The sequence below is a fragment of the Pristiophorus japonicus genome, chromosome 25 (genome assembly GCF_044704955.1).
Source record: "Pristiophorus japonicus isolate sPriJap1 chromosome 25, sPriJap1.hap1, whole genome shotgun sequence".
Lineage (NCBI taxonomy): Eukaryota > Metazoa > Chordata > Chondrichthyes > Pristiophoridae > Pristiophorus > Pristiophorus japonicus.
In genome coordinates, this window is record NC_092001.1 from 2710823 (window position 1) to 2733307 (window position 22485).

At 44.5% G+C, this 22485-nt stretch overlaps 16 non-coding genes across 16 annotated transcripts; all 16 read left to right on the forward strand.

The window, feature by feature from the left end:
* The first annotated feature begins 802 nt into the window (after positions 1–802).
* Positions 803–876, forward strand: trnai-aau (transfer RNA isoleucine (anticodon AAU)). The gene has a single exon. It is a non-coding gene; the product is annotated as a tRNA-Ile (tRNA).
* Positions 877–1417: 541 nt separating this feature from the next.
* Positions 1418–1489, forward strand: trnae-uuc (transfer RNA glutamic acid (anticodon UUC)). Its single transcript has one exon. It is a non-coding gene; the product is annotated as a tRNA-Glu (tRNA).
* A 1595-nt stretch (positions 1490–3084) lies between these two features.
* On the forward strand, positions 3085–3158 carry trnai-aau (transfer RNA isoleucine (anticodon AAU)). Its single transcript has one exon. It is a non-coding gene; the product is annotated as a tRNA-Ile (tRNA).
* Positions 3159–3699: 541 nt separating this feature from the next.
* Positions 3700–3771, forward strand: trnae-uuc (transfer RNA glutamic acid (anticodon UUC)). Its single transcript has one exon. It is a non-coding gene; the product is annotated as a tRNA-Glu (tRNA).
* A 1595-nt stretch (positions 3772–5366) lies between these two features.
* Positions 5367–5440, forward strand: trnai-aau (transfer RNA isoleucine (anticodon AAU)). The gene has a single exon. It is a non-coding gene; the product is annotated as a tRNA-Ile (tRNA).
* Positions 5441–5982: 542 nt separating this feature from the next.
* trnae-uuc (transfer RNA glutamic acid (anticodon UUC)) lies at positions 5983–6054 on the forward strand. Its single transcript has one exon. It is a non-coding gene; the product is annotated as a tRNA-Glu (tRNA).
* Positions 6055–7649: 1595 nt separating this feature from the next.
* trnai-aau (transfer RNA isoleucine (anticodon AAU)) lies at positions 7650–7723 on the forward strand. The gene has a single exon. It is a non-coding gene; the product is annotated as a tRNA-Ile (tRNA).
* Positions 7724–8265: 542 nt separating this feature from the next.
* trnae-uuc (transfer RNA glutamic acid (anticodon UUC)) lies at positions 8266–8337 on the forward strand. Its single transcript has one exon. It is a non-coding gene; the product is annotated as a tRNA-Glu (tRNA).
* A 1595-nt stretch (positions 8338–9932) lies between these two features.
* Positions 9933–10006, forward strand: trnai-aau (transfer RNA isoleucine (anticodon AAU)). Its single transcript has one exon. It is a non-coding gene; the product is annotated as a tRNA-Ile (tRNA).
* Positions 10007–10548: 542 nt separating this feature from the next.
* trnae-uuc (transfer RNA glutamic acid (anticodon UUC)) lies at positions 10549–10620 on the forward strand. The gene has a single exon. It is a non-coding gene; the product is annotated as a tRNA-Glu (tRNA).
* A 1595-nt stretch (positions 10621–12215) lies between these two features.
* On the forward strand, positions 12216–12289 carry trnai-aau (transfer RNA isoleucine (anticodon AAU)). Its single transcript has one exon. It is a non-coding gene; the product is annotated as a tRNA-Ile (tRNA).
* A 542-nt stretch (positions 12290–12831) lies between these two features.
* trnae-uuc (transfer RNA glutamic acid (anticodon UUC)) lies at positions 12832–12903 on the forward strand. The gene has a single exon. It is a non-coding gene; the product is annotated as a tRNA-Glu (tRNA).
* A 1595-nt stretch (positions 12904–14498) lies between these two features.
* Positions 14499–14572, forward strand: trnai-aau (transfer RNA isoleucine (anticodon AAU)). The gene has a single exon. It is a non-coding gene; the product is annotated as a tRNA-Ile (tRNA).
* A 2208-nt stretch (positions 14573–16780) lies between these two features.
* Positions 16781–16854, forward strand: trnai-aau (transfer RNA isoleucine (anticodon AAU)). Its single transcript has one exon. It is a non-coding gene; the product is annotated as a tRNA-Ile (tRNA).
* Positions 16855–19063: 2209 nt separating this feature from the next.
* Positions 19064–19137, forward strand: trnai-aau (transfer RNA isoleucine (anticodon AAU)). Its single transcript has one exon. It is a non-coding gene; the product is annotated as a tRNA-Ile (tRNA).
* Positions 19138–21345: 2208 nt separating this feature from the next.
* trnai-aau (transfer RNA isoleucine (anticodon AAU)) lies at positions 21346–21419 on the forward strand. Its single transcript has one exon. It is a non-coding gene; the product is annotated as a tRNA-Ile (tRNA).
* Positions 21420–22485: the final 1066 nt, after the last annotated feature.

Here is a 22485-nt window from a genome sequence, read left to right on the forward strand (position 1 = left end):
CTTCAGCAGAACATTAAATCAACATGTGGAACTAGAATTGCTGATTGACACTGTACGTTTGCCAACATTTAACTGCAGTGTGAAAACAATCACCATTATAATTAGGCTTCCATTACGTTCTTGCACGACATCACCCTAAGTAACCTAGTTGATCACAGCACAGATATCCGTTAATTCATTGCCAGTGCGAAATAATACACATTTTGAACTTAGCAACGTGTACAAGACCACTGCCTGGATCGTGGGCAGTGATAACGGAACATGAGCATTAAGATTTTCGGTATCATTATACTTTACATTGACACAACCTGAGCTCTGAGATGTGTTTGGGACCCATTGCCCCGAAACGAGGACAGAGTGGGTGGGGCAATTCCTTCCGGGGTCAGGTTTTCTTTCAGAAAGGTGTGAGAAAACTTTGCTTCGTTCACTGTCAGACCGAAATAGTTCAGTTGGGATGGCGTTTGACTGAAGATCCAGATGGTTCATGGCTCAATCCCGTGTTTCAGCAATACTTGGTTATTTCGCGTTCCCTTCATTCTAAGGATAGTGGCTGATTTTATATCGGGACAGTGGGCTGTTCAGCGGTTGCGTGATAATAATTTTCAACATGAATTGTTTTTAGATTTAGCGCTCTTTTTCTGTTACGTTCTATTTACACTCTGCGCAGTGTTGTAGATGAACAGTGAACAATGTTTAAGCGATGTGATGTGTTCAATGTTTATGCAGTAAATCTGTCATCCAGTGTGAGTTTGAAACACAATCCCCGCAGACTGAGCTTTCATGCAACGTTAGCACAATTTGTGGCCGGTTAGCTCAGTTGGTTAGAGCGTGGTGCTAATAACGCCAAGGTCGTGTGTTCGATCCCCGTACGGGCCATTCCAGTGTTCTTCATAATTTTTATTCGGTTTTTAGTCACGTTGAAAATCAAATCTTTATAATGAAACAAATCCACACAGAATCCCAAGGGTTGGGAATTATTTGGAATAACAGTCATTGCTTCTTTGCCGACGGGGTGGAGAGGCACATCTTTCTGTTTATTTCTGCTTCTTGGTTTGCTGATAAATGATGAACCGGAGGCCTGTTCCCTTCAATGCTCAAAAGTAGGAACAGACAGACAGAACGGTTCTGTCGCCTGGAGATGGGCAAAAGACAGCAGTTCAGGACAAAAACACTAAATGAAATGTTCACCCGGCACCGAGAGTGAAAAATCCCGAGAAAAGGACAGAATGAAATAGATTTCAGTGGATGCCTACCCGCACGTGATGCTGTGGATGCGCGGACATATCTTTGGTGTTCTCCACAAAAATGTCATTTGCAACGAACAGTTTTACCTGGCGCGAATGTGGTGATACTTTGGAAGGAGCAAGCAGGAAAGACTGTGTTGGTCTGCTTGTTGGCAAGCAGATGTGTAGCAGCTTCCCTGGTGGTCCAGTGGTTAGGTTTCGGCGCTTTCACTGCTGTGGCCTGGGTTCGATTCCCGGTCAGGGAACATTGTATTTCCGGCCGTTTAAATTGCTAGGCTGTTCCTGAAAAAAATTTACAGCTCACTGCACTCTTGCTGCCCCAACCATCAGCAGCGCATCATTCGTTGTCGTGATAGAGCACACACTTCAGTGCCTTCCGTTTCAAAGTCAGCAGCAAATGAGGAGATCTCGCTCAACAAGTGCTGATTGACACCGTAAATGTTGCCAATCATGGCTTACTTTAGCCTTCCGTGAACATTTTTGCGGCACATCACTCTAGCTTACCATCTGTCAATGCATTGCCAGTGTGGAAATATTCAGCATTTTAAACTTAGCAACGTCTGCAAGACTGGAATCAGTGAATGCCTGGGCCATGGCCACTGATAACTTATCCCGAGCATTCATTTGGCCTGGGCCCCTCCTATATTGAACATTGGCTCACTGTGTGTCTATGTTTAGCGTTCACAGGCAATTTACAAGCTCTGAATTTCCCAGCAGTGAATTCATGGAGTGATTGATCTAACCGACATTCAACATCAGTATTGTTAAGGCTCTCCTTGATTCGCGACACTTATCTCTCTTCAGCATAGCACTGCTATGGACTGAACCTGTTAGAATTTCACCTTGCCTCGGGGTCAGTGCGGCTATGTGGGACTTCGGCCGGTCTCCCTTTCACAGCCCATCAGTGTCGAGAAAAGAACGGGGTATTTTACTGACATTTTATGTTCTCAAACAGTTATAAACTCTACAGTATATTTCACTGTGTCTTCAAGACGGTGAGATCGAGCCTGTTGTGCAAGCTTTGTTTCTTTATGAGCACTTCAGCAGAACATTAAATCAACATGTGGAACTAGAATTGCTGATTGACACTGTACGTTTGCCAACATTTAACTGCAGTGTGAAAACAATCACCATTATAATTAGGCTTCCATTACGTTCTTGCACGACATCACCCTAAGTAACCTAGTTGATCACAGCACAGATATCCGTTAATTCATTGCCAGTGCGAAATAATACACATTTTGAACTTAGCAACGTGTACAAGACCACTGCCTGGATCGTGGGCAGTGATAACGGAACATGAGCATTAAGATTTTCGGTATCATTATACTTTACATTGACACAACCTGAGCTCTGAGATGTGTTTGGGACCCATTGCCCCGAAACGAGGACAGAGTGGGTGGGGCAATTCCTTCCGGGGTCAGGTTTTCTTTCAGAAAGGTGTGAGAAAACTTTGCTTCGTTCACTGTCAGACCGAAATAGTTCAGTTGGGATGGCGTTTGACTGAAGATCCAGATGGTTCATGGCTCAATCCCGTGTTTCAGCAATACTTGGTTATTTCGCGTTCCCTTCATTCTAAGGATAGTGGCTGATTTTATATCGGGACAGTGGGCTGTTCAGCGGTTGCGTGATAATAATTTTCAACATGAATTGTTTTTAGATTTAGCGCTCTTTTTCTGTTACGTTCTATTTACACTCTGCGCAGTGTTGTAGATGAACAGTGAACAATGTTTAAGCGATGTGATGTGTTCAATGTTTATGCAGTAAATCTGTCATCCAGTGTGAGTTTGAAACACAATCCCCGCAGACTGAGCTTTCATGCAACGTTAGCACAATTTGTGGCCGGTTAGCTCAGTTGGTTAGAGCGTGGTGCTAATAACGCCAAGGTCGTGTGTTCGATCCCCGTACGGGCCATTCCAGTGTTCTTCATAATTTTTATTCGGTTTTTAGTCACGTTGAAAATCAAATCTTTATAATGAAACAAATCCACACAGAATCCCAAGGGTTGGGAATTATTTGGAATAACAGTCATTGCTTCTTTGCCGACGGGGTGGAGAGGCACATCTTTCTGTTTATTTCTGCTTCTTGGTTTGCTGATAAATGATGAACCGGAGGCCTGTTCCCTTCAATGCTCAAAAGTAGGAACAGACAGACAGAACGGTTCTGTCGCCTGGAGATGGGCAAAAGACAGCAGTTCAGGACAAAAACACTAAATGAAATGTTCACCCGGCACCGAGAGTGAAAAATCCCGAGAAAAGGACAGAATGAAATAGATTTCAGTGGATGCCTACCCGCACGTGATGCTGTGGATGCGCGGACATATCTTTGGTGTTCTCCACAAAAATGTCATTTGCAACGAACAGTTTTACCTGGCGCGAATGTGGTGATACTTTGGAAGGAGCAAGCAGGAAAGACTGTGTTGGTCTGCTTGTTGGCAAGCAGATGTGTAGCAGCTTCCCTGGTGGTCCAGTGGTTAGGTTTCGGCGCTTTCACTGCTGTGGCCTGGGTTCGATTCCCGGTCAGGGAACATTGTATTTCCGGCCGTTTAAATTGCTAGGCTGTTCCTGAAAAAAATTTACAGCTCACTGCACTCTTGCTGCCCCAACCATCAGCAGCGCATCATTCGTTGTCGTGATAGAGCACACACTTCAGTGCCTTCCGTTTCAAAGTCAGCAGCAAATGAGGAGATCTCGCTCAACAAGTGCTGATTGACACCGTAAATGTTGCCAATCATGGCTTACTTTAGCCTTCCGTGAACATTTTTGCGGCACATCACTCTAGCTTACCATCTGTCAATGCATTGCCAGTGTGGAAATATTCAGCATTTTAAACTTAGCAACGTCTGCAAGACTGGAATCAGTGAATGCCTGGGCCATGGCCACTGATAACTTATCCCGAGCATTCATTTGGCCTGGGCCCCTCCTATATTGAACATTGGCTCACTGTGTGTCTATGTTTAGCGTTCACAGGCAATTTACAAGCTCTGAATTTCCCAGCAGTGAATTCATGGAGTGATTGATCTAACCGACATTCAACATCAGTATTGTTAAGGCTCTCCTTGATTCGCGACACTTATCTCTCTTCAGCATAGCACTGCTATGGACTGAACCTGTTAGAATTTCACCTTGCCTCGGGGTCAGTGCGGCTATGTGGGACTTCGGCCGGTCTCCCTTTCACAGCCCATCAGTGTCGAGAAAAGAACGGGGTATTTTACTGACATTTTATGTTCTCAAACAGTTATAAACTCTACAGTATATTTCACTGTGTCTTCAAGACGGTGAGATCGAGCCTGTTGTGCAAGCTTTGTTTCTTTATGAGCACTTCAGCAGAACATTAAATCAACATGTGGAACTAGAATTGCTGATTGACACTGTACGTTTGCCAACATTTAACTGCAGTGTGAAAACAATCACCATTATAATTAGGCTTCCATTACGTTCTTGCACGACATCACCCTAAGTAACCTAGTTGATCACAGCACAGATATCCGTTAATTCATTGCCAGTGCGAAATAATACACATTTTGAACTTAGCAACGTGTACAAGACCACTGCCTGGATCGTGGGCAGTGATAACGGAACATGAGCATTAAGATTTTCGGTATCATTATACTTTACATTGACACAACCTGAGCTCTGAGATGTGTTTGGGACCCATTGCCCCGAAACGAGGACAGAGTGGGTGGGGCAATTCCTTCCGGGGTCAGGTTTTCTTTCAGAAAGGTGTGAGAAAACTTTGCTTCGTTCACTGTCAGACCGAAATAGTTCAGTTGGGATGGCGTTTGACTGAAGATCCAGATGGTTCATGGCTCAATCCCGTGTTTCAGCAATACTTGGTTATTTCGCGTTCCCTTCATTCTAAGGATAGTGGCTGATTTTATATCGGGACAGTGGGCTGTTCAGCGGTTGCGTGATAATAATTTTCAACATGAATTGTTTTTAGATTTAGCGCTCTTTTTCTGTTACGTTCTATTTACACTCTGCGCAGTGTTGTAGATGAACAGTGAACAATGTTTAAGCGATGTGATGTGTTCAATGTTTATGCAGTAAATCTGTCATCCAGTGTGAGTTTGAAACACAATCCCCGCAGACTGAGCTTTCATGCAACGTTAGCACAATTTGTGGCCGGTTAGCTCAGTTGGTTAGAGCGTGGTGCTAATAACGCCAAGGTCGTGTGTTCGATCCCCGTACGGGCCATTCCAGTGTTCTTCATAATTTTTATTCGGTTTTTAGTCACGTTGAAAATCAAATCTTTATAATGAAACAAATCCACACAGAATCCCAAGGGTTGGGAATTATTTGGAATAACAGTCATTGCTTCTTTGCCGACGGGGTGGAGAGGCACATCTTTCTGTTTATTTCTGCTTCTTGGTTTGCTGATAAATGATGAACCGGAGGCCTGTTCCCTTCAATGCTCAAAAGTAGGAACAGACAGACAGAACGGTTCTGTCGCCTGGAGATGGGCAAAAGACAGCAGTTCAGGACAAAAACACTAAATGAAATGTTCACCCGGCACCGAGAGTGAAAAATCCCGAGAAAAGGACAGAATGAAATAGATTTCAGTGGATGCCTACCCGCACGTGATGCTGTGGATGCGCGGACATATCTTTGGTGTTCTCCACAAAAAATGTCATTTGCAACGAACAGTTTTACCTGGCGCGAATGTGGTGATACTTTGGAAGGAGCAAGCAGGAAAGACTGTGTTGGTCTGCTTGTTGGCAAGCAGATGTGTAGCAGCTTCCCTGGTGGTCCAGTGGTTAGGTTTCGGCGCTTTCACTGCTGTGGCCTGGGTTCGATTCCCGGTCAGGGAACATTGTATTTCCGGCCGTTTAAATTGCTAGGCTGTTCCTGAAAAAAATTTACAGCTCACTGCACTCTTGCTGCCCCAACCATCAGCAGCGCATCATTCGTTGTCGTGATAGAGCACACACTTCAGTGCCTTCCGTTTCAAAGTCAGCAGCAAATGAGGAGATCTCGCTCAACAAGTGCTGATTGACACCGTAAATGTTGCCAATCATGGCTTACTATAGCCTTCCGTGAACATTTTTGCGGCACATCACTCTAGCTTACCATCTGTCAATGCATTGCCAGTGTGGAAATATTCAGCATTTTAAACTTAGCAACGTCTGCAAGACTGGAATCAGTGAATGCCTGGGCCATGGCCACTGATAACTTATCCCGAGCATTCATTTGGCCTGGGCCCCTCCTATATTGAACATTGGCTCACTGTGTGTCTATGTTTAGCGTTCACAGGCAATTTACAAGCTCTGAATTTCCCAGCAGTGAATTCATGGAGTGATTGATCTAACCGACATTCAACATCAGTATTGTTAAGGCTCTCCTTGATTCGCGACACTTATCTCTCTTCAGCATAGCACTGCTATGGACTGAACCTGTTAGAATTTCACCTTGCCTCGGGGTCAGTGCGGCTATGTGGGACTTCGGCCGGTCTCCCTTTCACAGCCCATCAGTGTCGAGAAAAGAACGGGGTATTTTACTGACATTTTATGTTCTCAAACAGTTATAAACTCTACAGTATATTTCACTGTGTCTTCAAGACTGTGAGATCGAGCCTGTTGTGCAAGCTTTGTTTCTTTATGAGCACTTCAGCAGAACATTAAATCAACATGTGGAACTAGAATTGCTGATTGACACTGTACGTTTGCCAACATTTAACTGCAGTGTGAAAACAATCACCATTATAATTAGGCTTCCATTACGTTCTTGCACGACATCACCCTAAGTAACCTAGTTGATCACAGCACAGATATCCGTTAATTCATTGCCAGTGCGAAATAATACACATTTTGAACTTAGCAACGTGTACAAGACCACTGCCTGGATCGTGGGCAGTGATAACGGAACATGAGCATTAAGATTTTCGGTATCATTATACTTTACATTGACACAACCTGAGCTCTGAGATGTGTTTGGGACCCATTGCCACGAAACGAGGACAGAGTGGGTGGGGCAATTCCTTCCGGGGTCAGGTTTTCTTTCAGAAAGGTGTGAGAAAACTTTGCTTCGTTCACTGTCAGACCGAAATAGTTCAGTTGGGATGGCGTTTGACTGAAGATCCAGATGGTTCATGGCTCAATCCCGTGTTTCAGCAATACTTGGTTATTTCGCGTTCCCTTCATTCTAAGGATAGTGGCTGATTTTATATCGGGACAGTGGGCTGTTCAGCGGTTGCGTGATAATAATTTTCAACATGAATTGTTTTTAGATTTAGCGCTCTTTTTCTGTTACGTTCTATTTACACTCTGCGCAGTGTTGTAGATGAACAGTGAACAATGTTTAAGCGATGTGATGTGTTCAATGTTTATGCAGTAAATCTGTCATCCAGTGTGAGTTTGAAACACAATCCCCGCAGACTGAGCTTTCATGCAACGTTAGCACAATTTGTGGCCGGTTAGCTCAGTTGGTTAGAGCGTGGTGCTAATAACGCCAAGGTCGTGGGTTCGATCCCCGTACGGGCCATTCCAGTGTTCTTCATAATTTTTATTCGGTTTTTAGTCACGTTGAAAATCAAATCTTTATAATGAAACAAATCCACACAGAATCCCAAGGGTTGGGAATTATTTGGAATAACAGTCATTGCTTCTTTGCCGACGGGGTGGAGAGGCACATCTTTCTGTTTATTTCTGCTTCTTGGTTTGCTGATAAAGGATGAACCGGAGGCCTGTTCCCTTCAATGCTCAAAAGTAGGAACAGACAGACAGAACGGTTCTGTCGCCTGGAGATGGGCAAAAGACAGCAGTTCAGGACAAAAACACTAAATGAAATGTTCACCCGGCACCGAGAGTGAAAAATCCCGAGAAAAGGACAGAATGAAATAGATTTCAGTGGATGCCTACCCGCACGTGATGCTGTGGATGCGCGGACATATCTTTGGTGTTCTCCACAAAAAATGTCATTTGCAACGAACAGTTTTACCTGGCGCGAATGTGGTGATACTTTGGAAGGAGCAAGCAGGAAAGACTGTGTTGGTCTGCTTGTTGGCAAGCAGATGTGTAGCAGCTTCCCTGGTGGTCCAGTGGTTAGGTTTCGGCGCTTTCACTGCTGTGGCCTGGGTTCGATTCCCGGTCAGGGAACATTGTATTTCCGGCCGTTTAAATTGCTAGGCTGTTCCTGAAAAAAATTTACAGCTCACTGCTCTCTTGCTGCCCCAACCATCAGCAGCGCATCATTCGTTGTCGTGATAGAGCACACACTTCAGTGCCTTCCGTTTCAAAGTCAGCAGCAAATGAGGAGATCTCGCTCAACAAGTGCTGATTGACACCGTAAATGTTGCCAATCATGGCTTACTTTAGCCTTCCGTGAACATTTTTGCGGCACATCACTCTAGCTTACCATCTGTCAATGCATTGCCAGTGTGGAAATATTCAGCATTTTAAACTTAGCAACGTCTGCAAGACTGGAATCAGTGAATGCCTGGGCCATGGCCACTGATAACTTATCCCGAGCATTCATTTGGCCTGGGCCCCTCCTATATTGAACATTGGCTCACTGTGTGTCTATGTTTAGCGTTCACAGGCAATTTACAAGCTCTGAATTTCCCAGCAGTGAATTCATGGAGTGATTGATCTAACCGACATTCAACATCAGTATTGTTAAGGCTCTCCTTGATTCGCGACACTTAACTCTCTTCAGCATAGCACTGCTATGGACTGAACCTGTTAGAATTTCACCTTGCCTCGGGGTCAGTGCGGCTATGTGGGACTTCGGCCGGTCTCCCTTTCACAGCCCATCAGTGTCGAGAAAAGAACGGGGTATTTTACTGACATTTTATGTTCTCAAACAGTTATAAACTCTACAGTATATTTCACTGTGTCTTCAAGACGGTGAGATCGAGCCTGTTGTGCAAGCTTTGTTTCTTTATGAGCACTTCAGCAGAACATTAAATCAACATGTGGAACTAGAATTGCTGATTGACACTGTACGTTTGCCAACATTTAACTGCAGTGTGAAAACAATCACCATTATAATTAGGCTTCCATTACGTTCTTGCACGACATCACCCTAAGTAACCTAGTTGATCACAGCACAGATATCCGTTAATTCATTGCCAGTGCGAAATAATACACATTTTGAACTTAGCAACGTGTACAAGACCACTGCCTGGATCGTGGGCAGTGATAACGGAACATGAGCATTAAGATTTTCGGTATCATTATACTTTACATTGACACAACCTGAGCTCTGAGATGTGTTTGGGACCCATTGCCCCGAAACGAGGACAGAGTGGGTGGGGCAATTCCTTCCGGGGTCAGGTTTTCTTTCAGAAAGGTGTGAGAAAACTTTGCTTCGTTCACTGTCAGACCGAAATAGTTCAGTTGGGATGGCGTTTGACTGAAGATCCAGATGGTTCATGGCTCAATCCCGTGTTTCAGCAATACTTGGTTATTTCGCGTTCCCTTCATTCTAAGGATAGTGGCTGATTTTATATCGGGACAGTGGGCTGTTCAGCGGTTGCGTGATAATAATTTTCAACATGAATTGTTTTTAGATTTAGCGCTCTTTTTCTGTTACGTTCTATTTACACTCTGCGCAGTGTTGTAGATGAACAGTGAACAATGTTTAAGCGATGTGATGTGTTCAATGTTTATGCAGTAAATCTGTCATCCAGTGTGAGTTTGAAACACAATCCCCGCAGACTGAGCTTTCATGCAACGTTAGCACAATTTGTGGCCGGTTAGCTCAGTTGGTTAGAGCGTGGTGCTAATAACGCCAAGGTCGTGTGTTCGATCCCCGTACGGGCCATTCCAGTGTTCTTCATAATTTTTATTCGGTTTTTAGTCACGTTGAAAATCAAATCTTTATAATGAAACAAATCCACACAGAATCCCAAGGGTTGGGAATTATTTGGAATAACAGTCATTGCTTCTTTGCCGACGGGGTGGAGAGGCACATCTTTCTGTTTATTTCTGCTTCTTGGTTTGCTGATAAAGGATGAACCGGAGGCCTGTTCCCTTCAATGCTCAAAAGTAGGAACAGACAGACAGAACGGTTCTGTCGCCTGGAGATGGGCAAAAGACAGCAGTTCAGGACAAAAACACTAAATGAAATGTTCACCCGGCACCGAGAGTGAAAAATCCCGAGAAAAGGACAGAATGAAATAGATTTCAGTGGATGCCTACCCGCACGTGATGCTGTGGATGCGCGGACATATCTTTGGTGTTCTCCACAAAAAATGTCATTTGCAACGAACAGTTTTACCTGGCGCGAATGTGGTGATACTTTGGAAGGAGCAAGCAGGAAAGACTGTGTTGGTCTGCTTGTTGGCAAGCAGATGTGTAGCAGCTTCCCTGGTGGTCCAGTGGTTAGGTTTCGGCGCTTTCACTGCTGTGGCCTGGGTTCGATTCCCGGTCAGGGAACATTGTATTTCCGGCCGTTTAAATTGCTAGGCTGTTCCTGAAAAAAATTTACAGCTCACTGCTCTCTTGCTGCCCCAACCATCAGCAGCGCATCATTCGTTGTCGTGATAGAGCACACACTTCAGTGCCTTCCGTTTCAAAGTCAGCAGCAAATGAGGAGATCTCGCTCAACAAGTGCTGATTGACACCGTAAATGTTGCCAATCATGGCTTACTTTAGCCTTCCGTGAACATTTTTGCGGCACATCACTCTAGCTTACCATCTGTCAATGCATTGCCAGTGTGGAAATATTCAGCATTTTAAACTTAGCAACGTCTGCAAGACTGGAATCAGTGAATGCCTGGGCCATGGCCACTGATAACTTATCCCGAGCATTCATTTGGCCTGGGCCCCTCCTATATTGAACATTGGCTCACTGTGTGTCTATGTTTAGCGTTCACAGGCAATTTACAAGCTCTGAATTTCCCAGCAGTGAATTCATGGAGTGATTGATCTAACCGACATTCAACATCAGTATTGTTAAGGCTCTCCTTGATTCGCGACACTTATCTCTCTTCAGCATAGCACTGCTATGGACTGAACCTGTTAGAATTTCACCTTGCCTCGGGGTCAGTGCGGCTATGTGGGACTTCGGCCGGTCTCCCTTTCACAGCCCATCAGTGTCGAGAAAAGAACGGGGTATTTTACTGACATTTTATGTTCTCAAACAGTTATAAACTCTACAGTATATTTCACTGTGTCTTCAAGACGGTGAGATCGAGCCTGTTGTGCAAGCTTTGTTTCTTTATGAGCACTTCAGCAGAACATTAAATCAACATGTGGAACTAGAATTGCTGATTGACACTGTACGTTTGCCAACATTTAACTGCAGTGTGAAAACAATCACCATTATAATTAGGCTTCCATTACGTTCTTGCACGACATCACCCTAAGTAACCTAGTTGATCACAGCACAGATATCCGTTAATTCATTGCCAGTGCGAAATAATACACATTTTGAACTTAGCAACGTGTACAAGACCACTGCCTGGATCGTGGGCAGTGATAACGGAACATGAGCATTAAGATTTTCGGTATCATTATACTTTACATTGACACAACCTGAGCTCTGAGATGTGTTTGGGACCCATTGCCCCGAAACGAGGACAGAGTGGGTGGGGCAATTCCTTCCGGGGTCAGGTTTTCTTTCAGAAAGGTGTGAGAAAACTTTGCTTCGTTCACTGTCAGACCGAAATAGTTCAGTTGGGATGGCGTTTGACTGAAGATCCAGATGGTTCATGGCTCAATCCCGTGTTTCAGCAATACTTGGTTATTTCGCGTTCCCTTCATTCTAAGGATAGTGGCTGATTTTATATCGGGACAGTGGGCTGTTCAGCGGTTGCGTGATAATAATTTTCAACATGAATTGTTTTTAGATTTAGCGCTCTTTTTCTGTTACGTTCTATTTACACTCTGCGCAGTGTTGTAGATGAACAGTGAACAATGTTTAAGCGATGTGATGTGTTCAATGTTTATGCAGTAAATCTGTCATCCAGTGTGAGTTTGAAACACAATCCCCGCAGACTGAGCTTTCATGCAACGTTAGCACAATTTGTGGCCGGTTAGCTCAGTTGGTTAGAGCGTGGTGCTAATAACGCCAAGGTCGTGGGTTCGATCCCCGTACGGGCCATTCCAGTGTTCTTCATAATTTTTATTCGGTTTTTAGTCACGTTGAAAATCAAATCTTTATAATGAAACAAATCCACACAGAATCCCAAGGGTTGGGAATTATTTGGAATAACAGTCATTGCTTCTTTGCCGACGGGGTGGAGAGGCACATCTTTCTGTTTATTTCTGCTTCTTGGTTTGCTGATAAAGGATGAACCGGAGGCCTGTTCCCTTCAATGCTCAAAAGTAGGAACAGACAGACAGAACGGTTCTGTCGCCTGGAGATGGGCAAAAGACAGCAGTTCAGGACAAAAACACTAAATGAAATGTTCACCCGGCACCGAGAGTGAAAAATCCCGAGAAAAGGACAGAATGAAATAGATTTCAGTGGATGCCTACCCGCACGTGATGCTGTGGATGCGCGGACATATCTTTGGTGTTCTCCACAAAAAATGTCATTTGCAACGAACAGTTTTACCTGGCGCGAATGTGGTGATACTTTGGAAGGAGCAAGCAGGAAAGACTGTGTTGGTCTGCTTGTTGGCAAGCAGATGTGTAGCAGCTTCCCTGGTGGTCCAGTGGTTAGGTTTCGGCGCTTTCACTGCTGTGGCCTGGGTTCGATTCCCGGTCAGGGAACATTGTATTTCCGGCCGTTTAAATTGCTAGGCTGTTCCTGAAAAAAATTTACAGCTCACTGCTCTCTTGCTGCCCCAACCATCAGCAGCGCATCATTCGTTGTCGTGATAGAGCACACACTTCAGTGCCTTCCGTTTCAAAGTCAGCAGCAAATGAGGAGATCTCGCTCAACAAGTGCTGATTGACACCGTAAATGTTGCCAATCATGGCTTACTTTAGCCTTCCGTGAACATTTTTGCGGCACATCACTCTAGCTTACCATCTGTCAATGCATTGCCAGTGTGGAAATATTCAGCATTTTAAACTTAGCAACGTCTGCAAGACTGGAATCAGTGAATGCCTGGGCCATGGCCACTGATAACTTATCCCGAGCATTCATTTGGCCTGGGCCCCTCCTATATTGAACATTGGCTCACTGTGTGTCTATGTTTAGCGTTCACAGGCAATTTACAAGCTCTGAATTTCCCAGCAGTGAATTCATGGAGTGATTGATCTAACCGACATTCAACATCAGTATTGTTAAGGCTCTCCTTGATTCGCGACACTTATCTCTCTTCAGCATAGCACTGCTATGGACTGAACCTGTTAGAATTTCACCTTGCCTCGGGGTCAGTGCGGCTATGTGGGACTTCGGCCGGTCTCCCTTTCACAGCCCATCAGTGTCGAGAAAAGAACGGGGTATTTTACTGACATTTTATGTTCTCAAACAGTTATAAACTCTACAGTATATTTCACTGTGTCTTCAAGACGGTGAGATCGAGCCTGTTGTGCAAGCTTTGTTTCTTTATGAGCACTTCAGCAGAACATTAAATCAACATGTGGAACTAGAATTGCTGATTGACACTGTACGTTTGCCAACATTTAACTGCAGTGTGAAAACAATCACCATTATAATTAGGCTTCCATTACGTTCTTGCACGACATCACCCTAAGTAACCTAGTTGATCACAGCACAGATATCCGTTAATTCATTGCCAGTGCGAAATAATGCACATTTTGAACTTAGCAACGTGTACAAGACCACTGCCTGGATCGTGGGCAGTGATAACGGAACATGAGCATTAACATTTTCGGTATCATTATACTTTACATTGACACAACCTGAGCTCTGAGATGTGTTTGGGACCCATTGCCCCGAAACGAGGACAGAGTGGGTGGGGCAATTCCTTCCGGGGTCAGGTTTTCTTTCAGAAAGGTGTGAGAAAACTTTGCTTCGTTCACTGTCAGACCGAAATAGTTCAGTTGGGATGGCGTTTGACTGAAGATCCAGATGGTTCATGGCTCAATCCCGTGTTTCAGCAATTTTTGGTTATTTCGCGTTCCCTTCATTCTAAGGATAGTGGCTGATTTTATATCGGGACAGTGGGCTGTTCAGCGGTTGCGTGATAATAATTTTCAACATGAATTGTTTTTAGATTTAGCGCTCTTTTTCTGTTACGTTCTATTTACACTCTGCGCAGTGTTGTAGATGAACAGTGAACAATGTTTAAGCGATGTGATGTGTTCAATGTTTATGCAGTAAATCTGTCATCCAGTGTGAGTTTGAAACACAATCCCCGCAGACTGAGCTTTCATGCAACGTTAGCACAATTTGTGGCCGGTTAGCTCAGTTGGTTAGAGCGTGGTGCTAATAACGCCAAGGTCGTGGGTTCGATCCCCGTACGGGCCATTCCAGTGTTCTTCATAATTTTTATTCGGTTTTTAGTCACGTTGAAAATCAAATCTTTATAATGAAACAAATCCACACAGAATCCCAAGGGTTGGGAATTATTTGGAATAACAGTCATTGCTTCTTTGCCGACGGGGTGGAGAGGCACATCTTTCTGTTTATTTCTGCTTCTTGGTTTGCTGATAAAGGATGAACCGGAGGCCTGTTCCCTTCAATGCTCAAAAGTAGGAACACACAGACAGAACGGTTCTGTCGCCTGGAGATGGGCAAAAGACAGCAGTTCAGGACAAAAACACTAAATGAAATGTTCACCCGGCACCGAGAGTGAAAAATACCGAGAAAAGGACAGAATGAAATAGATTTCAGTGGATGCCTACCCGCACGTGATGCTGTGGATGCGCGGACATAACTTTGGTGTTCTCCACAAAAAATGTCATTTGCAACAAACAGTTTTACCTGGCGCGAATGTGGTGATACTTTGGAAGGAGCAAGCAGGAAAGACTGTGTTGGTCTGCTTGTTGGCAAGCAAATGTGTAGCAGCTTCCCTGGTGGTCCAGTGGTTAGGTTTCGGCGCTTTCACCGCTGCGGCCTGGGTTCGATTCCCGGTCAGGGCACATTGTATTTCCGGCCGTTTAAATTGCTAGGCTGTTACTGAAAAAAATTTACAGCTCACTGCTCTCTTGCTGCCCCAACCATCAGCAGCGCATCATTCGTTGTCGTGATAGAGCACACACTTCAGTGCCTTCCGTTTCAAAGTCAGCAGCAAATGAGGAGATCTCGCTCAACAAGTGCTGATTGACACTGTAAATGTTGCCAATCATGGCTTACTTTAGCCTTCCGTGAACATTTTTGCGGCACATCACTCTAGCTTACCATCTGTCAATGCATTGCCAGTGTGGAAATATTCAGCATTTTAAACTTAGCAACGTCTGCAAGACTGGAATCAGTGAATGCCTGGGCCATGGCCACTGATAACTTATCCCGAGCATTCATTTGGCCTGGGCCCCTCCTATATTGAACATTGGCTCACTGTGTGTCTATGTTTAGCGTTCACAGGCAATTTACAAGCTCTGAATTTCCCAGCAGTGAATTCATGGAGTGATTGATCTAACCGACATTCAACATCAGTATTGTTAAGGCTCTCCTTGATTCGCGACACTTATCTCTCTTCAGCATAGCACTGCTATGGACTGAACCTGTTAGAATTTCACCTTGCCTCGGGGTCAGTGCGGCTATGTGGGACTTCGGCCGGTCTCCCTTTCACAGCCCATCAGTGTCGAGAAAAGAACGGGGTATTTTACTGACATTTTATGTTCTCAAACAGTTATAAACTCTACAGTATATTTCACTGTGTCTTCAAGACGGTGAGATCGAGCCTGTTGTGCAAGCTTTGTTTCTTTATGAGCACTTCAGCAGAACATTAATCAACATGTGGAACTAGAATTGCTGATTGACACTGTACGTTTGCCAACATTTAACTGCAGTGTGAAAACAATCACCATTATAATTAGGCTTCCATTACGTTCTTGCACGACATCACCCTAAGTAACCTAGTTGATCACAGCACAGATATCCGTTAATTCATTGCCAGTGCGAAATAATACACATTTTGAACTTAGCAACGTGTACAAGACCACTGCCTGGATCGTGGGCAGTGATAACGGAACATGAGCATTAAGATTTTCGGTATCATTATACTTTACATTGACACAACCTGAGCTCTGAGATGTGTTTGGGACCCATTGCCCCGAAACGAGGACAGAGTGGGTGGGGCAATTCCTTCCGGGGTCAGGTTTTCTTTCAGAAAGGTGTGAGAAAACTTTGCTTCGTTCACTGTCAGACCGAAATAGTTCAGTTGGGAAGGCGTTTGACTGAAGATCCAGATGGTTCATGGCTCAATCCCGTGTTTCAGCAATTTTTGGTTATTTCGCGTTCCCTTCATTCTAAGGATAGTGGCTGATTTTATATCGGGACAGTGGGCTGTTCAGCGGTTGCGTGATAATAATTTTCAACATGAATTGTTTTTAGATTTAGCGCTCTTTTTCTGTTACGTTCTATTTACACTCTGCGCAGTGTTGTAGATGAACAGTGAACAATGTTTAAGCGATGTGATGTGTTCAATGTTTATGCAGTAAATCTGTCATCCAGTGTGAGTTTGAAACACAATCCCCGCAGACTGAGCTTTCACGCAACGTTAGCACAATTTGTGGCCGGTTAGCTCAGTTGGTTAGAGCGTGGTGCTAATAACGCCAAGGTCGCGGGTTCGATCCCCGTACGGGTCATTCCAATGTTCTTCATAATTTTTATTCGGTTTTTAGTCACGTTGAAAATCAAATCTTTATAATGAAACAAATCCACACAGAATCCCAAGGGTTGGGAATTATTTGGAATAACAGTCATTGCTTCTTTGCCGACGGGGTGGAGAGGCACATCTTTCTGTTTATTTCTGCTTCTTGGCTTGCTGATAAAGGATGAACCGGAGGCCTGTTCCCTTCAATGCTCAAAAGTAGGAACACACAGACAGAACGGTTCTGTCGCCTGGAGATGGGCAAAAGACAGCAGTTCAGGACAGAAACACTAAATGAAATGTTCACCCGGCACCGAGAGTGAAAAATCCCGAGAATAGGACAGAATGAAATAGATTTCAGTGGATGCCTACCCGCACGTGATGCTGTGGATGCGCGGACATATCTTTGGTGTTCTCCACAAAAAATGTCATTTGCAACAAACAGTTTTCCCTGGCGCGAATGTGGTGATACTTTGGAAGGAGCAAGCAGGAAAGACTGTGTTGGTCTGCTTGTTGGCAAGCAAATGTGTAGCAGCTTCCCTGGTGGTCCAGTGGTTAGATTACGGCGCTTTCACCGCTGCGGCCTGGGTTCGATTCCCGGTCAGGGCACATTGTATTTCCGGCCGTTTAAATTGCTAGGCTGTTCCTGAAAAAAATTTACAGCTCACTGCTCTCTTGCTGCCCCAACCATCAGCAGCGCATCATTCGTTGTCGTGATAGAGCACACACTTCAGTGCCTTCCGTTTCAAAGTCAGCAGCAAATGAGGAGATCTCGCTCAACAAGTGCTGATTGACACCGTAAATGTTGCCAATCATGGCTTACTTTAGCCTTCCGTGAACATTTTTGCGGCACATCACTCTAGCTTACCATCTGTCAATGCATTGCCAGTGTGGAAATATTCAGCATTTTAAACTTAGCAACGTCTGCAAGACTGGAATCAGTGAATGCCTGGGCCATGGCCACTGATAACTTATCCCGAGCATTCATTTGGCCTGGGCCCCTCCTATATTGAACATTGGCTCACTGTGTGTCTATGTTTAGCGTTCACAGGCAATTTACAAGCTCTGAATTTCCCAGCAGTGAATTCATGGAGTGATTGATCTAACCGACATTCAACATCAGTATTGTTAAGGCTCTCCTTGATTCGCGACACTTATCTCTCTTCAGCATAGCACTGCTATGGACTGAACCTGTTAGAATTTCACCTTGCCTCGGGGTCAGTGCGGCTATGTGGGACTTCGGCCGGTCTCCCTTTCACAGCCCATCAGTGTCGAGAAAAGAACGGGGTATTTTACTGACATTTTATGTTCTCAAACAGTTATAAACTCTACAGTATATTTCACTGTGTCTTCAAGACGGTGAGATCGAGCCTGTTGTGCAAGCTTTGTTTCTTTATGAGCACTTCAGCAGAACATTAAATCAACATGTGGAACTAGAATTGCTGATTGACACTGTACGTTTGCCAACATTTAACTGCAGTGTGAAAACAATCACCATTATAATTAGGCTTCCATTACGTTCTTGCACGACATCACCCTAAGTAACCTAGTTGATCACAGCACAGATATCCGTTAATTCATTGCCAGTGCGAAATAATACACATTTTGAACTTAGCAACGTGTACAAGACCACTGCCTGGATCGTGGGCAGTGATAACGGAACATGAGCATTAAGATTTTCGGTATCATTATACTTTACATTGACACAACCTGAGCTCTGAGATGTGTTTGGGACCCATTGCCCCGAAACGAGGACAGAGTGGGTGGGGCAATTCCTTCCGGGGTCAGGTTTTCTTTCAGAAAGGTGTGAGAAAACTTTGCTTCGTTCACTGTCAGACCGAAATAGTTCAGTTGGGAAGGCGTTTGACTGAAGATCCAGATGGTTCATGGCTCAATCCCGTGTTTCAGCAATTTTTGGTTATTTCGCGTTCCCTTCATTCTAAGGATAGTGGCTGATTTTATATCGGGACAGTGGGCTGTTCAGCGGTTGCGTGATAATAATTTTCAACATGAATTGTTTTTAGATTTAGCGCTCTTTTTCTGTTACGTTCTATTTACACTCTGCGCAGTGTTGTAGATGAACAGTGAACAATGTTTAAGCGATGTGATGTGTTCAATGTTTATGCAGTAAATCTGTCATCCAGTGTGAGTTTGAAACACAATCCCCGCAGACTGAGCTTTCACGCAACGTTAGCACAATTTGTGGCCGGTTAGCTCAGTTGGTTAGAGCGTGGTGCTAATAACGCCAAGGTCGCGGGTTCGATCCCCGTACGGGTCATTCCAATGTTCTTCATAATTTTTATTCGGTTTTTAGTCACGTTGAAAATCAAATCTTTATAATGAAACAAATCCACACAGAATCCCAAGGGTTGGGAATTATTTGGAATAACAGTCATTGCTTCTTTGCCGACGGGGTGGAGAGGCACATCTTTCTGTTTATTTCTGCTTCTTGGCTTGCTGATAAAGGATGAACCGGAGGCCTGTTCCCTTCAATGCTCAAAAGTAGGAACACACAGACAGAACGGTTCTGTCGCCTGGAGATGGGCAAAAGACAGCAGTTCAGGACAGAAACACTAAATGAAATGTTCACCCGGCACCGAGAGTGAAAAATCCCGAGAATAGGACAGAATGAAATAGATTTCAGTGGATGCCTACCCGCACGTGATGCTGTGGATGCGCGGACATATCTTTGGTGTTCTCCACAAAAAATGTCATTTGCAACAAACAGTTTTCCCTGGCGCGAATGTGGTGATACTTTGGAAGGAGCAAGCAGGAAAGACTGTGTTGGTCTGCTTGTTGGCAAGCAAATGTGTAGCAGCTTCCCTGGTGGTCCAGTGGTTAGATTACGGCGATTTCACCGCTGCGGCCTGGGTTCGATTCCCGGTCAGGGCACATTGTATTTCCGGCCGTTTAAATTGCTAGGCTGTTCCTGAAAAAAATTTACAGCTCACTGCTCTCTTGCTGCCCCAACCATCAGCAGCGCATCATTCGTTGTCGTGATAGAGCACACACTTCAGTGCCTTCCGTTTCAAAGTCAGCAGCAAATGAGGAGATCTCGCTCAACAAGTGCTGATTGACACCGTAAATGTTGCCAATCATGGCTTACTTTAGCCTTCCGTGAACATTTTTGCGGCACATCACTCTAGCTTACCATCTGTCAATGCATTGCCAGTGTGGAAATATTCAGCATTTTAAACTTAGCAACGTCTGCAAGACTGGAATCAGTGAATGCCTGGGCCATGGCCACTGATAACTTATCCCGAGCATTCATTTGGCCTGGGCCCCTCCTATATTGAACATTGGCTCACTGTGTGTCTATGTTTAGCGTTCACAGGCAATTTACAAGCTCTGAATTTCCCAGCAGTGAATTCATGGAGTGATTGATCTAACCGACATTCAACATCAGTATTGTTAAGGCTCTCCTTGATTCGCGACACTTATCTCTCTTCAGCATAGCACTGCTATGGACTGAACCTGTTAGAATTTCACCTTGCCTCGGGGTCAGTGCGGCTATGTGGGACTTCGGCCGGTCTCCCTTTCACAGCCCATCAGTGTCGAGAAAAGAACGGGGTATTTTACTGACATTTTATGTTCTCAAACAGTGATAAACTCTACAGTATATTTCACTGTGTCTTCAAGACGGTGAGATCGAGCCTGTTGTGCAAGCTTTGTTTCTTTATGAGCACTTCAGCAGAACATTAATCAACATGTGGAACTAGAATTGCTGATTGACACTGTACGTTTGCCAACATTTAACTGCAGTGTGAAAACAATCACCATTATAATTAGGCTTCCATTACGTTCTTGCACGACATCACCCTAAGTAACCTAGTTGATCACAGCACAGATATCCGTTAATTCATTGCCAGTGCGAAATAATACACATTTTGAACTTAGCAACGTGTACAAGACCACTGCCTGGATCGTGGGCAGTGATAACGGAACATGAGCATTAAGATTTTCGGTATCATTATACTTTACATTGACACAACCTGAGCTCTGAGATGTGTTTGGGACCCATTGCCCCGAAACGAGGACAGAGTGGGTGGGGCAATTCCTTCCGGGGTCAGGTTTTCTTTCAGAAAGGTGTGAGAAAACTTTGCTTCGTTCACTGTCAGACCGAAATAGTTCAGTTGGGAAGGCGTTTGACTGAAGATCCAGATGGTTCATGGCTCAATCCCGTGTTTCAGCAATTTTTGGTTATTTCGCGTTCCCTTCATTCTAAGGATAGTGGCTGATTTTATATCGGGACAGTGGGCTGTTCAGCGGTTGCGTGATAATAATTTTCAACATGAATTGTTTTTAGATTTAGCGCTCTTTTTCTGTTACGTTCTATTTACACTCTGCGCAGTGTTGTAGATGAACAGTGAACAATGTTTAAGCGATGTGATGTGTTCAATGTTTATGCAGTAAATCTGTCATCCAGTGTGAGTTTGAAACACAATCCCCGCAGACTGAGCTTTCACGCAACGTTAGCACAATTTGTGGCCGGTTAGCTCAGTTGGTTAGAGCGTGGTGCTAATAACGCCAAGGTCGCGGGTTCGATCCCCGTACGGGTCATTCCAATGTTCTTCATAATTTTTATTCGGTTTTTAGTCACGTTGAAAATCAAATCTTTATAATGAAACAAATCCACACAGAATCCCAAGGGTTGGGAATTATTTGGAATAACAGTCATTGCTTCTTTGCCGACGGGGTGGAGAGGCACATCTTTCTGTTTATTTCTGCTTCTTGGTTTGCTGATAAAGGATGAACCGGAGGCCTGTTCCCTTCAATGCTCAAAAGTAGGAACACACAGACAGAACGGTTCTGTCGCCTGGAGATGGGCAAAAGACAGCAGTTCAGGACAAAAACACTAAATGAAATGTTCACCCGGCACCGAGAGTGAAAAATACCGAGAAAAGGACAGAATGAAATAGATTTCAGTGGATGCCTACCCGCACGTGATGCTGTGGATGCGCGGACATATCTTTGGTGTTCTCCACAAAAAATGTCATTTGCAACAAACAGTTTTACCTGGCGCGAATGTGGTGATACTTTGGAAGGAGCAAGCAGGAAAGACTGTGTTGGTCTGCTTGTTGGCAAGCAAATGTGTAGCAGCTTCCCTGGTGGTCCAGTGGTTAGGTTTCGGCGCTTTCACCGCTGCGGCCTGGGTTCGATTCCCGGTCAGGGCACATTGTATTTCCGGCCGTTTAAATTGCTAGGCTGTTCCTGAAAAAAATTTACAGCTCACTGCTCTCTTGCTGCCCCAACCATCAGCAGCGCATCATTCGTTGTCGTGATAGAGCACACACTTCAGTGCCTTCCGTTTCAAAGTCAGCAGCAAATGAGGAGATCTCGCTCAACAAGTGCTGATTGACACCGTAAATGTTGCCAATCATGGCTTACTTTAGCCTTCCGTGAACATTTTTGCGGCACATCACTCTAGCTTACCATCTGTCAATGCATTGCCAGTGTGGAAATATTCAGCATTTTAAACTTAGCAACGTCTGCAAGACTGGAATCAGTGAATGCCTGGGCCATGGCCACTGATAACTTATCCCGAGCATTCATTTGGCCTGGGCCCCTCCTATATTGAACATTGGCTCACTGTGTGTCTATGTTTAGCGTTCACAGGCAATTTACA